The 11,970-nt window shown below is 42.5% G+C and overlaps 1 protein-coding gene across 5 annotated transcripts in view; it reads right to left on the bottom strand.

Annotated features, from left to right (window-relative positions):
• npas2 (neuronal PAS domain protein 2) overlaps nt 1-11,970 on the bottom strand; it is a 268,594-nt gene that overhangs the window by 237,220 nt on the left and 19,404 nt on the right. The window contains exon 2 of one of the 5 annotated variants that reach the window (XM_043705131.1): nt 8,028-8,096. The exons of the other annotated variants lie outside the window; for them this stretch is intronic. The gene's annotated coding sequence lies outside the window, so the exon portion shown is untranslated. The remainder of the gene's footprint in view (nt 1-8,027; nt 8,097-11,970) is intronic. 5 annotated transcript variants of the gene reach the window in all.

Raw genomic sequence — 11,970 nt, 5'->3', positions numbered from 1 at the left:
GGATTGGAGGGCTGCGCGTTGTGGGGGTGAGAGGTTGGAGTGGGGGAGGGGGGTCGACAGGTTGAGGCGGTTAATGTCCCGGCGGCAGTTGGAAATGAAGAGGTCGAGGACAGGTAATTGGTCAGCGCGGGGTGTCCAGGTGGATGCAGTGTGTTGGAGGTGGGCGAAGGGGTCCTCGGAAGGTGGGCGGGAGTCCTGATTGTGAAAGTAAGCTCGGAGGCGGAGGCGACGGAAGAAGTGTTCGACGTCACGGCGTGTATTAAATTCATTGATGCGTGGACGGAGGGGGTGACGTCAAGTCTGTTGCCTCCAAGACTCTGACCATAACCTGCTGATTTCTGCACTTGCTAACCTCCAGGGAAGGACAGTGAAATCAGAAGGACACCAGGGAACTGCTGTGGCTCAGGGACTAGAACAGCTGGCTCCATGAGCCACTCCAATCAGTGCAGATACTGATTTGCACAAAATCACAAAAGAATCCAGGAGGTGCATTCAGACTTGCCTTAATGGAATAATTCACACAAATTATCCCTGCACAGTATACCTTTACAATTTAGTTTTCTGCTCCTGTTTGTCCACCCAACCTTTTGTTCTGGTCATGTCTGCCATCTCATTTTGTCTCCATTGCTGTCTCTGTGGGTTCCTCGCCATCCCCTTGGAGTTAGCAGATGGAGGTTAGCAAGTGCAGAAATCAGCAGATTATGGTCAGAGTCTTGGAGGCAACAGACTTGATGTCACTAATGTCAACGGAAAATGCTAGAATTGCTGACAGATCAGGCAGTTAACATTTCAGCTTGAAGAAATGCAAAATACTGCATCTGCTGAAAATCTAACACAACACAGACAATGCTGGAGAATCTCAGCAGGTCTGGCAGCATCTGTGGAAAAAAGCTCTGAAAAAGAGTCATCGCCGACTCAAAATGTTAACTCTGTTCCTCTCTCCACTGAAGAACTGGAGTGAAAGGCAGGAGAAGCTAAATTACAAAAGTTATAATTTTGCAAGGCGAAACAAAAGAAAATGTGTGTAAGTAAAAGATGGATCTGGAGAAGTTGGAAATGTTTACAGCAGAAGAATTTACAATTGAATATTAGTGCAAATATGTATTTATTCACAGGATAAGACTGTCAATAACTAAACCAGTATTCATTGTCCATTACCAGTTGCTTTAAGAAGGTTTTGGTTGGTCTCAGGATTCCAGAAACAGAACCAAGCAATACGAACACTCAGATACTAACCAACTCAAATGAGCTGCCAGAGGAATTGATGGAGGCGGGTACAATTACCGTACTGAAAAGGCATCTATGGGTACATGAATAGGAGGAGTTCAGAGGCATATGGGCCAAATTCTGGCAAATGGAACTAGGTCAGTTCAGAATGGGGTCTGGTCGGTGTGGATGAGTTGGACTGAAGGGACTGCTTCCATGCTGTACAACTCTATAACAGGTAGCAAATATCATTGCTAATCGGACACTTCCTAAATCTCAGAGTGTTCTCCTGTTGAGCCTAAGTTTCACCTGCAGCTGATTTTGAAGTCTCAAATATAAACAGTTGAAAGCCATAGGGAAGCAACATCTCACTGATAATCTGGAAGAGAAATTGGATTTTAGTCAAGAAATTTTGAGTATCAGCGAGTGAACATCAAATGAATGCACAACTTCAAGTTTCAGGGAGCCATGGTAACATTGTGCCCCGCTTTCCAAAGCTCTTGAAATTTCAATGTCGCTGCAAACAAGAACAAATAGACCACCTTCAGTCAGCTGACCCTGACTGGAAGGGCAAGAAGATCAACTCATTGGAAAAACACATTTGAAGAGTTAAGTTTTACTACCTTTTACATAAGAACAGAAGAACTAGGAGCAGGAGTAGGCCATCTGGCCACTTGAGACCGCTCTGCCATTCAAGAAGATCATGGCTGATCTTTTCATGGACTCAGCTCCACTTACCCGCCCACTCACCATAGCCCTTAATTCCTTTACTGTTCAAAAATCTATCTATCTTTTCCATAATAACATGCAATGAGGCAGTCTCAACTGCTTCACTGGGCAGAGTATTTCATTGTTCTGACCCTAACTTGATGATTACATTCATGCAAGCAGTTTAACTGAACAAATACATAGTTATTGCTTATTTCAAGCTGTCTTAAATATAAGCGAGCACAGGAACTTCTAGGGACAAAAATATGTCTTTAAAGAGGAGGGGCTAATTTAAGGAGAAGGGTCTGTTTTTACAGAGGGACAGCTGTCTTTACAGAGGGGCGGCTGTCTTTATGGAGAAGGGGCTGTCTTTATGGAGGAGGGGCTGTCTTTACGGAGGAGGGGCTGTCTTTATGGAGGAGGGCCTGTCTTTACAGAGGAGGGGCTGTCTTTATGGAGGAGGGGCTGTCTTTACAGAGGAGGGGTTGTCTTTATGGAGGAGGGGCTGTCTTTACAGAGGAGGGGCTGTCTTTACAGAGGAGGGGTTGTCTTTATGGAGGAGGGGCTGTCTTTACAGAGGAGGGGCTGTCTTTATGGGGGAGGGGCGGTCTTTACAGAGGAGGGGTTGTCTTTATGGAGGAGGGGCTGTCTTTACAGAGGAGGGGCTGTCTTTATGGGGGAGGGGCGGTCTTTACAGAGGAGGGGTTGTCTTTATGGAGGAGGGGCTGTCTTTACAGAGGAGGGGCTGTCTTTATGGGGGAGGGGCGGTCTTTACAGAGGAGGGGTTGTCTTTATGGAGGAGGGGCTGTCTTTACAGAGGAGGGGCTGTCTTTACGGAGGAGGGGCTGTCTTTATGGAGGAGGGGCTGTCTTTACAGAGGAGGGGCTGTCTTTACGGAGGTGGGGCTGTCTTTACAGAGGATAGGCTGTCTTTATAGAGGAGGGGCTGTCTTTATGGGGGGGGGCTGTTCTTTATGGAGGGGGGGGCTGTCTGTCAGCTGAGATTTTAAACTGAGGCCTCAACTGAGGCTCTCTCAGGTGGCATTAAAAAAATCCACGACCATTCTTCTGAAGAGCAGGATGGAGGAGTTGTGACTGGTGTCCTGGACAATATTTATCCCTCAGCCACGACTGAAGATAAAAGATCTGTGTTGCTGTTCCTAAGACATTGCCATGTGTAAACTGATTATACAGTACCTTCACTAAAACAGTGACTGCATCGGATGAGGTGAGCTCCTTTCACATCACATTCCTGCAGCAATCTGTAATCTTCACTATCAATATTCAGTGACATAGAGCAAGAAGCAGCATGGCAGATGCAGTGGAACATTCCAGAAACTCATGTAGTCAATGACATGGGACTGACAACTACTGGAAGCCATTTTTGATGGATTTAGAGAAAAGAGACACTTTAGCACACAAATGGAAAAGATGACTGTTTGTAAGGTTGAATGGGTTGGGCTTGCATTTATTGAAAAATGGGAGGAGACCTTATTGAAAAATACAAGATTCTTAGGAAGCTTGACAGGGTAGAAGTGGAGAAGTTGTTTCCCCTTGTGGGAGAGTCTAGGATGAGAGGCACAATCTCAGCATAGGGAGTTGTCCATTTAAGACAGCGATAAGGAGGAATTTATTTCTCAAGGTTGTGAATCTTTTGAAGATTTTACTACAAACGGCTGTAGAGGCTGGGTCTTTAAGTATATTCAAGGTTGAGAAAGAAAGATTTTTCATTAGTAACGGAATCAAGTGTAATAGGGCAAAGCAGGAAAGTGGAGTTAAGGATTTTCACATGTGCCATGATGTCATTAAATGACAGAATGAACTTGATTGGTTGAATGGTCAAATACTGCCACTACATTTTCTGGTCTTATGGTGACAAGGGTAAGTGGTACTCTCATGAAGAACGGCAACACTGGGGTATTAGTTCCTTTGGTAACGAGGCAGGGATCGGGGAACTGTTATCCTGAGTCCTACTTCAATTTGTAATCCTTTCTAACACTGAATGCAGTCTCAAAATGGAAAAGTAAAAAGCTAAGGACCACTTGCTTCTGTCAAAATATATTTGCTTTTACAGAGGCAATTAGTTGGATTTGTTAAGAAATGGTGACATTGAATTGGCTACCTACTCAGATGTAAAATATTAGCTGATTTCCAGCATTTCCCTTCTGGATGCTTAACTTTGATTCACATTTTGATACAGATTAATAACAATGAGTGATCCTTGGAGCACTCATTGAAGTAGATTCACTTTCCACACAGGTACCTTGCTCCTCTGTACTAAATGTCCTGTGCTGATGAGTTCTAGTATGACTAGTTCCAACATTGATTTCCGCAGACCACAAATGATTGAACTTTGGTTATGATGAGGAGATTAAAAAAAAAAGTCATCTCCGTCATCGCATAAATCAGAATGGTTACGATTCTGTCAGATCTAGGTCAGTGATAGAGCCATGAGCACAAGCTGCAGTGATTGTAATGCAATTACTTAACCCACTGTGGTTTGCAGAGGGCAACTGGAATGAGGAAAGATTACACCAGCTACAGCCTCAGCCACTAGGCTAATGTTTGTTCAGTGAGAAAAAGTTACTGCTTCCAGCCTTGCACCACATCTGAAATTTTGCCACGGAGTTGGAAAACAGGAGCTGGAACTGTTTTCAACATCCAGATCCCTCTTAACACCGTAAGTAACAACGCATTGAGACTGCCTGACATTTTATCATGATCATGGCTAATCTTGTATCTCAATATGACACATTCAGCTGCTATGAAGTGAATTAATTCCTCATGTGGGTGAACCTATAACTGGCATTGAAAAAGGTTACAAACTCATAGACACTTACAACACAGGAGGAAGATATTTGGACCTTTGTGTTTGTGCCAGTCAACAAAGATCTGACTATACCAATCCCATTCTCCAGCTTTCGGCCATTAGCTTGGGAGGCTTTGGCAATGCAAGTGAATATCTAAATAGCGCTTAAACGTTTCAAATGTTTCTAACTCAACCACCATTTCAGGTTGTGAGTTCCCAGACTTCAACCAGCCTCTGAGTTAAAAGGTTTCCTTTCAACTCCCTCTCTGTCTTCTATCTCTTACCTTAAAACTATAGTAACTGGCTATTAAACCCTCCACCAGTGGAAAATGTGGCTTCCTATTGTTATGGACTAGGCCAGACCAATCAAAACATTCTTAAGCAGGCAGCCCCAGACCATAATTTTGCAATTTGTTTTGGTTAAGTGTACAGTGAAAATTACCCAGAGTAAGATAGCTAGGTTGACTACTAGATTTTAAAACAGACAAAAATTTATTCACAAAATTACACAATGAAACACAAAGAACCAAATAAAGAACCCCTACAGAACTCAGCCTATCCAACTAGACTTAATTATGCTGTTCTGAATATACACAACAGTCCCATGGAACAAATGCTTACAGGTTGAGGTTGAAGGGCAGAAAGAGAGAGAGAGAGTTTTCACACAACTTCCTGTTGAACTTCTCACCAGCTCAAGACTGAACTAAAAACTGCCCAGCTCATCTAGAAAGCTGACCACTCCCCTTTCTTTATACATGTCACTTCTAAAACATGACCACTTTGGCCTGAAGTCTCATCTGTTTACATATAAACAAAAGGCCTTTCAAAATCATTTTCATCTCTGGACCAAACCAGACTGATCGGAGTCTGGCCTGCTTTATTATGCCTCTGAAAAAAATCAAGGACAGAGTCTCCTTGAGCCAAGGAACAGCATTTAGGAAAAAAGGGACTAGCTTTGTGACACTATCCACTCTGTCTATACCCCTCATAATCTTATACACCTCGATCAGGTCTGCTCTCATCCTTCACTGCTCCAAGAATAACGACACCAGCCTCATAGCTCAGGCAGCATCCTGGCAAAATTAAAGTTGATATTGCTGGAAAAACTCAGCAGATCTGACAGTATTTGTGGAGAGAAAACAAACTTAATGTTTTGAGTTTCTTCAGAACCTCTTCTCCTCCCTGTCTAGTGCAATCATATCTTTTCTACACCATGAACCCCAGAGCTGCATGCAATACTCTAGTTAAGGCCTCACCAGCATTTTATACAGTTCCAGCACCAACCCCTTGCTCTTGTATTCTATACCTCAGCTAATAAAGGCAACAATCCCATACGCAATCTTAACCACCTTAACTATCTCCCGAGCTACCTTCAATATTAACCATTGGGTGGCACGATGGCTCAGTGGTTAGCATTTTTGTCTCATAGCACCTGGGTTCAATTCCAAGCTTGGATGACTGTCTGTGTGGAGTTTGAACACTTTCCTTGTGTCGGTGTGGGTTTTCCCCATAGCCCAAAGATGTGCAGGTTTGGGTGGATTGGCAATGCCATGTTGCCCATCACATCCAGGGATGTGCAAGCTAGGTGGGTTAGCAGGGGAAAGGTATGGGTGGAATGTTCTTCAGAGGATTAGTGTGGACTCAATGGGCTGAATGGCCTGCTTCCACACTGTTGGGATTCTATGATTCAAGGGTCAGTGAATATGCACACCAAGGCCCCTCTGATTTTCAGCACTTTCCAGGGTCTTGCCATCGATTGTGCAATCCTGGCCTTGTTTACCCTCCTCAAGTGTACAAATCTCACACTTTTTTGGCAAAATTCCATTTGCTGTGATTGTACACATTGGACCAGTGTGGCCAAGTAAAACAGTTGAGATGTTGTGTCATTTAAACTCACGTAAAGGATTTTTTAGTATCAACATGTCAGGAGGTTTTTGTTTAAACAAATGAATTTGTGCTTGAACCAAATCCTGTGACTGAGCAATACGGTTCTCTATAAAATTCTGAAGTCCAAGAACATTGTAAGAGGATGAATGGGAACAGAAATTGCTGTCCTAGGCCCTTCATTCTATGTCACGATTTCATAACAAATTGAACTAACCGCTGCTAAGTTAACCGACCACACCTCCCCCCTCACCTCCCTCCAAGGCCCCAAAGGAAACTTCCATATCCGCCACAGATTCACCTGTACCTCCACACTTGCTGTCCTAGGCCCTTCATTCTATGTCACGATTTCATAACAAATTGAACTAACCGCTGCTAAAAATGCAAGCATCTATCAACAGAAGCATTGACTTGATGCACAAATGATTTGTAGCTTTCTAATTTGCCTTTGCCAAACTGTCCTCTGTGTATGAATGAATTATAAGTTGAATTGGAACTCAATGCAACAACTCCCCAAGTTGGACCTCATCACCCAGGGAACTGTGACTGTAGCTATGCCTCTCATTACTAGAGGAAATATAATCCAGGCCTAACATTGTCATTCAACAACACGCGAGGCTGAATAGGCTGGGACTTTTTTCACTGGAGCGTTGGAGGTTGAGGGTTGACCTTATAGAAGTTTATAAAATCATGAGGGGTATAGATAAAGTGAATGGCAGGTGTCTTTTCCTAGGGTGAAGGATTTCAAGACAAAGGGGGCATATTTTTAAGGCCAGAGGGGAAAGGTTTTAAAACGACATGAGGGCAATTTTTTTTACACAGAGTGTGGTTCATGTGTGGTAGGAACTTCCAGAGGAAGTGATGGAATCAGGTACAGTTAAAACATTTAAAAGATGGTTGGATAAGTTCATGAAGAGGAAATGTCTGGAAGGATATGGTCCAAGTGCAGGCAAGTGCGACTAGTTTATTTTGGGATTATGATTGGTGTGGACTGGTTTGACAGAAGGATCTGTTTCCTTGCTGTTTGACTGTATGACTCTGTAAAACCTCTACTGCATAGAAGTGCAATGACAACAGATACATGGATACCCTACCACCTCCAACTTCCCTTCCAAGCCACACTTCACTTTGACCTGGTGCTACATCTCCATTCCTTCACCGTCACAGAGTCAAAATCCTGGAGTTCTTTCCTACAGTGCTGTGGGTATCCCAACAGTCCAAATACAGCAGTGAGTCAAAGATACAGCACCTCACCACCTTCTCAAAAACAATTGGGAATGGGCCAGAAATGCTGACATCCATTCACATTTTGTGAATAAATTTGAATAAATAAATAAAGTATCTCTAGCTGCTTGACAGGAGGATTGTAATGAAAACATTTGACAGTCACATGAACAGAAAGAGTTGCGATTATACCGTACCTTTTGTGATCACTGAAAGTTCTGAAGCACTCTACAATAAAGTACTTTTGACGTGTGGTCGAGAGTGTACTGCAAGAAACACAGTAACACAGTAACTAAGCTACACCCAATAAGGTCACACAAATAAAAGAAAACAATGATCAGATAATCTGTTTCTGTGATGTTGATCAACAAATAAATATTATGGGGAGGCAATGGCCTCATGCTAATAATGTTGGTCTGTTAATTCAAAGACCAGTTAATGTTCTGGGGACCAGTGTTTGGATCCTGCCATGGTGGATAGTGAAATTTGAAACTATCAAAGATGTGAAATTAAGAATCATGGCCATGAATCCATGTTGGGCAAAATCCCACCTGGTTCCCTAATGTGCAGGTAACTGCCATCCTTTCCTGGTCTGGCCTCTATGTGACTCCAGATCAATAGCAGTGTGGTTGACTCTTAACCTCTCTCTAAATGCACCCATCCTATGAATGAATAAAAATTACCCAGGGATGACTCAGATATAAATAGAGATGTGGGATCTCTTACATCTACCTAAAGGGCACAACAGAGACTTGAATTCACATCTTATCTGCAAAAGAAGCCAAGGCAAATCTTTTTCACACAGCAAGTAGCAATGGTCTGGAATGAGCTGCCTGGAAGTTGAGGCATGTCAAGAGGTCTTTGAATGTTTATTTCAATAGAAACAATGGTTATGGGCAAAGACAGGAGGATGGCTCTAAGTCAGATAGCACAATCAGAGAACTAGTTATGATCTGATGGGTCAAACAGGGTCCTTCTGCAATTTAACAAATCCATGGAGTTCAAACGTACAGCTTTTGGAGACAAGAGTATCTATCAATAAGCCAAATGTGACATAAGATAATATGAGGGTATCAGGGCAAAAGCATGATAAATGAATTAGGTCTTAAGGAGTGTTTGAAAGAGGTAGAAAGAGAGAAATGTTGAGGGAGTGATTTCTAGTGCTTCGGCAAGTGAAGTTTGTACTGCAGGACACTAGCATTGCCAACACCTTTGATTTGATGTGGCCAACCCACTCGGGTAGACTATCTGTCATCAATCATTCTTACTGGTATTAATCTAAGCTACTGATATCAATTGGGGGAACAATGTCCACACATATGTCTTCAGCAGAAGGTAGAATCAATCTTGATAATTGGTAAAGGTTTATCAGAAAACACTAATCATCTAGTTACATCACACCTATAATACATGATAGTTTCTTGTGAAATATCAGGCTCAAATTAAGACTACATACACACTATTGTTGGTTACACTGACATAGCATTGGAATAACATACACCAAACACTGTGATCATTGGTCCAACACTTCATAGCCCTCCCAGGAACAGAGCTTCAAATATTTTCTAATCAACCTGTTCAGAGACATCATTACACACTGCTGGAGCAGATGGGACTTGAACCTAGTCCTGGATCAAAAGTAGTGACACTACCACTGCACCCAAAGAGGTCTGAAAATCCAGATTTTATTGAATTCAAGTTGCATAACATACAATGGTGTGGTTTGATTGATTGATTGATTGATTGTCACGTGTACCTAAGTACAGTGAAAAGTGTTGTTTATGAGCTGTACAGGCAGGTCATAGTAAACAAGGATCATAGGGTATAATAGAAAACAAACTAGACAGAGGCATGCAAGTCAGAAATAAAGTTTATAAGTGTAGAATGATTATAAGAAATGTTAGAGTTAGATCTACTGTAGGGAGCTCACAAGGAGCCACATGGTGTCGGTGCTATCTTGTCTGGAACCCATGTCCCTCCCTCTCTCCCTCCACAGCATTTCCACCACCACATACAATATTGAGTCAACTGCATTAGCAGTCCAGTGACATTACCACTACACCACAATTTTCCCCTGAACAACAGTCCTTTATACATAGATGGGCAGAGCTTATTACATGGCTCCCATTAAGCCTTCCAGATACTAATCGCCTTATACCAAGTGGTGGAACAATCAAAGCTGCAATGTTGCTGAAAGTCTCTTCATATTTGAATGATCACATCTCTAGCATCATATACAATTTCTTTCCTTCATACAATTGAATTCAAATACTTGTTCATCAGAGAAACACCCATGTCAGTAACATGCCTAACAGGTTGTGAAGCAATTCACTGCATCATATGACTCTCATTGAAATTGACTGAATGTACAGTATCGATCAGAATACGTCATAATCTGTTAATTCTTTGATCGATCGACTTTGAATATTCTCAAAAGAATGCAAACATATGCAGTGCTAGAGGTTGTCAGTTTATTCCTGAGGCTGATTTCTGTTCACTAGCTGCATGAGACAAATGCTGTCAAACTCTCATAAACTTAGATTCTTTAATTGAGACTTTAGAACAAATCTCAGGGGATTTTGGATGGGAATCCGGGAAAAATGCTTCAAATGTTTTAGTTGTGTTGGAATGTGGTGATTTAACTGTGATCACATAACAAAGTGCAGCTTGACGATCCGATCTGCTGAACGATTCTGTTAGCGATATTAAAGAAAGACTTACATTTCAACATCATGGATTCAGTACCTTGCAAAGCATTTGACAACCAATGAGGATCCTTTGCCCGAAACGTCGATTTTACTGCTCCTCGGATGCTGCCTGAACTGCTGTGCTCTTCCAGCACCGCTAATCCAGAATGAGGATCCTTGACATGAATATTTATCATCAAGAATTTTGGACTAACATAAGGAGATCTATGAACTCGTCACGTTTTCTACCACACAAGGTCGTGGTAGTAATGTCACTGAAGTAATCTGAGAAAGAAATTGATTTCCAGAAGCTAAAAGTGGCAAGTGTATGGGGAGAGTGTGGGTGCATGGTATTGAGGTACAGATTCATTTTGATAATGCAGGTTTGATGAACAGAGTGCAGGTTTGATGACCGGTATAGCCTACTCCTGCTGAAGGTTTCTATGTAGTTACTTTTTGAAACTGTAGGAAAACACGGCAGGAAAAGGGAAAGAGCAATTTCACATAAATAACAATGGGACAACGACTGGAATCTATCCTAATCATCTTGGCTGAGGGACAAATACTAGTCAGGCCATTAGGGACAATTCCCAACTCTCCTTCAAATAGTGACATGGAATCTGTTACATTCATCCGAGAGGATGCTGCGATCTTGTTTTAATTGGTGATCCAAAATGCTATGTAAATTCAAGGCTGAGGTAGACAGATATCTAGTCAGTAAGGGAATAAAGGGTTATGAAGATGAGGCAGGGAAGTGGAGTTGTAATGATCAGATCAGCCACGTTCTCATTGAATGGCAAAACAGACCCGATGGGCTGAATGGCTACTTCTACTTCTACATTTAAAGTTCCTATCTCCAGATCCATTTGATCTACAAAACTGTGATAAAGATGCTTAAGCATTTACCTAGTAGCTACTATAGATAGAGTCCTAGAGATGTACAGCATGGAAACAGACCCTTCGGTCCAACCCGTCCATGCGGACCAGATATCCCAACCCAATCTAGTCTCACCTGCCAGCACCCGGCCCATATCCCTCCAAACCCTTCCTATTCATATACCCATCCAAATGCCACTTAAGTGTTGCAATTGTACTAGCCTCCACCACATCCTCTGGCAGCTCATTCCATACACGTACCACCCTCTGCATGAAAATGTTGCCCCTTAGGTCACTTTTATATCTTTCCCCTCTCACCCTAAACCTATGCCCTCTAGTTCTGGATGCCCCGACCCCAGGGAAAAGACTTTACCTATTTACCCTATCCATGCCCCTCATAATTTTGTAAGCCTCAGCCTCCGATGCTCCAGGGAAAACAGCCCCAGCCTGTTCAGCCATTCCCTATAGCTCAAATCCTCCAACCCTGGCAACATCCTTGTAAATCTTTTCTGAACCCTTTCAAGTTTCACAACATCTTTCCGATAGGAAGGAGACCAGAATTGCACACAATATTCCA

This window comes from Chiloscyllium plagiosum, chromosome 15 (genome assembly GCF_004010195.1).
Source record: "Chiloscyllium plagiosum isolate BGI_BamShark_2017 chromosome 15, ASM401019v2, whole genome shotgun sequence".
Taxonomy (NCBI): domain Eukaryota; kingdom Metazoa; phylum Chordata; class Chondrichthyes; order Orectolobiformes; family Hemiscylliidae; genus Chiloscyllium; species Chiloscyllium plagiosum.
This window is presented reverse-complemented; position numbering and strand designations above follow the sequence as displayed.